The sequence below is a fragment of the Etheostoma spectabile genome, unplaced genomic scaffold, assembly GCF_008692095.1.
Source record: "Etheostoma spectabile isolate EspeVRDwgs_2016 unplaced genomic scaffold, UIUC_Espe_1.0 scaffold394, whole genome shotgun sequence".
NCBI lineage: Eukaryota > Metazoa > Chordata > Actinopteri > Perciformes > Percidae > Etheostoma > Etheostoma spectabile.
The window spans coordinates 122,675-123,457 of NW_022605599.1; positions in this window are offsets into that span (position 1 = coordinate 122,675).

The following is a 783-nucleotide window of genomic DNA, read 5'->3' on the forward strand; positions in this document are numbered from 1 at the left end:
GGGGGGGGGGGAGTAAATCAAGCAGACACCAAAGTCTATGAAATACCTGAAATATGGCTGTTTGCTAGTTTGGTGCAAGGGACAGAAATTAAGCACTGTTAAGCACTTTAAAAACAACCAAAGTTCACCAGAAAAATCCCAAAAGAAACATGACATTATAACACGAGTAAATATAATACCTGCACAATAACAACAACTAAACTAAATAATTAAATGCGGTAAATGAAGTCGACATCTAACTAGGTGTCAAAGGCCACAGAGAAGAGGTGGGCTTTAAGAACAGACAAAGAAGAAGTTTGCCTGTGCAGAGGCAGATCGTTCCACAGTTTTGGAGCCGACACCGCAAAGACCCGGTCCCCTCTGAGGTCACTCAGGAGCAGCGGATCATGTGACCTGAGAGAGCGCGTTGGTACGTAAGGGCGTATAAGATCAGCGAGGTAGGGCGGGGCAAGACCACTCAAGGCTGTAAAAGCAAATAAAGGAATTTGAAAATGGAGTGAGGCTAAAATGAGGGAAATCTGCTCATGTTTACACAGCATTCTGTACTACCTGGAGACGGCCAATGGGGGACCACTTACCCCCACATGAAGTGCATTGCAGTAATCCAGCCTAGTGGATTACCGTGTCAGAGTGCTGTCTTGACAGTACTGGCTTTATGGAAGAAACGAGATTCGACAACAGCGTTGATCTGACTGTCAAACTTAAAGTCCAGGTCCACTTTACCCCCTAGGTTTCTGATGCAAGGTTTAACATGGTGTACCAAGGAACCCAGATCTACAGGGG